Below are 2,500 nucleotides of genomic sequence, written 5' to 3' on the forward strand. Positions count from 1 at the left end.
CGTGCAGAGCTTAGGCAGACCCCCCACTGGAGGCTCAACACTTCGTGGCAGCTCCGTGTCCCAGAGACCAGGAGGGTTGGCACACACACACAGTGTGAACCACCGACAGCCATTCTGGGACCGGTGACAGCCGTGCTGGCCCCACTGCCACGACACAGACGGACGCCAGGCCGCGCTCCCCGGCGGGGGGATGGCGTCGAGCCTGACGAACGGAATGTGCAGGGTGGGGGGGAAAGGCCAAGCGCTCCGACGCCGGAGGGCTCCGGAGTCTGAACTTAGGGGGACAAAGAGGACGGGTCCTCTGCGACACCCCAGCCGCGCTCTCGCCAGCCAAGGCGAGTGCGATTGATTGCCAAACGACCCTCAGACAGGCGTGGCCCCGGGAAGAACCCGGGGCCGCAAAGTGCGTTCAAAGTGTCGATGATCAATGTGTCCTGCAATTCACATTAATTCTCGCAGCTAGCTGCGTTCGTCATCGACGCACGAGCCGAGTGATCCACCGTCAAGAGTTGTCTGAGTTTGTTTTAGGTCTCTCCCTCGCCAGAGGAAAGCGACCCGGACCGCACATACGCTCCCCACCTTGAGCTACAGCCACCTGCACGCCGGCGTGCGGGCGGAGCAGGGTGGCGTGAAGCGATGGGGAGCACCATCCTGGTGCGGCCCGCAGAAACATACGTCTATTGGGGGGAGGAGGACAGGGCGCCCAAGAGGCGATGCGTGCCCCAACGCACCGCAGCGACGGAGGCAGGATCACCGCCACCATGTCGCCCGCCTAGTATCACGAGGCGTGCAGCAGCTTTGCCCTAGGAAAAGCAGAGGCGGGAACGGGCACCGGCCATCGGTTCGGCAGCGTCACTGACGCGTGCACGTGGCGGCGTGTCGGCGAGCGGACTTCCTGCGAGGAGGCGGGGGCGGCACTCGCCCGAGCAGACGCCCGCCCGGCCCAGCCACCGCCGAGGTGGACTGGGAGTCGCGGCAACGGCTCGTCATACTCGTTCCCACACTCACAGCGCAGCTTGCCCGCAAGCCACCGACCACCGATCGACGCCAGGCGCCCCGACCGAGAGCGGGATCGCTCGTTCGCCCTGCTGGCAGTTCGCTGGGGATCACTACTGCACGGAGCTCGGAGACCGACGGGCGGCAACTCGAGAGTCTTTAAACCACCACCCCCATCCCGCAAGTGCAAAGAGGCTGTATACGCACAGACGGGTGAGGGGAATAGGTACCCCGTCGGGTTTGAAGGGAGCGTGACTAGATAGCAACGATGTAAACCCAGCCGATTTGGGAGCGAAAGACCGGCGCCTGCATCACCGGCTTCGTTTCCCGTGGCTGGAGAGTACACCGAAACCCTCCGTCTGTCGCGAGCTCCCGACGACGCGGTGCCGCCAAGCAGCAGGGCCGGACCTGGTGTGGCTCCCCTCGTCGATCACAGACCGGTCGGCACTACTGACGAGACGGTGGAACGGGCTTCGCCCCTTGTGACGAAGGGTGATGCGAACCCGCCCGCCCGCGTGCGTTCGGGGTGGACTCGGCAAACGGAGATTTGAAATCGGAAAGTGTCCTCCTGCCCCGCGCAGGTAGGCGCCCAACAGTTGTGGGGGGTTTGGCGGTGACCACGGCTGCAGGGCCTGCTACCCCGACGAGCTCTCCTGCTGGCCCCGAAACCACCCTCGCGAGACAAGTTGAAACGGAAACGGGCGTACCCCCAAGCCGACGATCCTTTCTTATTTGTTACTTTTTTTTTCACTTGCTCGAGTTGTGGGGATTTGGCGGTGACCACGGCTGCAGGGCCTGCTACCCCGACGAGCTCTCCTGCTGGCCCCGAAACCACCCTCGCGAGACAAGTTGAAACGGAAACGGGCGTACCCCCAAGCCGACAGAGATCCTTTCTTATTTGTTACTTTTTTTTTTCACTTGCTCGAGTTGTGGGGGTTTGGCGGTGACCACGGCTGCAGGGCCTGCTACCCCGACGAGCTCTCCTGCTGGCCCCGAAACCACCCTCGCGAGACAAGTTGAAACGGAAACGGGCGTACCCCCAAGCCGACGATCCTTTCTTATTTGTTACTTTTTTTTTCACTTGCTCGAGTTGTGGGGGTTTGGCGGTGACCACGGCTGCAGGGCCTGCTACCCCGACGAGCTCTCCTGCTGGCCCCGAAACCACCCTCGCGAGACAAGTTGAAACGGAAACGGGCGTACCCCCAAGCCGACGATCCTTTCTTATTTGTTACTTTTTTTTTTCACTTGCTCGAGTTGTGGGGGTTTGGCGGTGACCACGGCTGCAGGGCCTGCTACCCCGACGAGCTCTCCTGCTGGCCCCGAAACCACCCTCGCGAGACAAGTTGAAACGGAAACGGGCGTACCCCCAAGCCGACAGAGATGCTTTCGCTCCTGTTACTTTTTTTTTCACTTGCTCGAGTTGTGGGGGTTTGGCGGTGACCACGGCTGCAGGGCCTGCTACCCCGACGAGCTCTCCTGCTGGCCCCGAAACCACCCTCGCGAG

General features: G+C 62.6%; 1 non-coding gene across 1 annotated transcript; it reads right to left on the reverse strand.

Annotated features, from left to right (window-relative positions):
* Positions 1-357: 357 nt before the first annotated feature.
* LOC140473951 (5.8S ribosomal RNA) lies at positions 358-511 on the reverse strand. The gene has a single exon (XR_011958731.1). It is a non-coding gene; the product is annotated as a 5.8S ribosomal RNA (ribosomal RNA).
* Between the last annotated feature and the right edge of the window lie 1,989 nt (positions 512-2,500).

Source organism: Chiloscyllium punctatum, unplaced genomic scaffold, assembly GCF_047496795.1.
Source record: "Chiloscyllium punctatum isolate Juve2018m unplaced genomic scaffold, sChiPun1.3 scaffold_788, whole genome shotgun sequence".
Taxonomy (NCBI): Eukaryota; Metazoa; Chordata; class Chondrichthyes; order Orectolobiformes; family Hemiscylliidae; genus Chiloscyllium; species Chiloscyllium punctatum.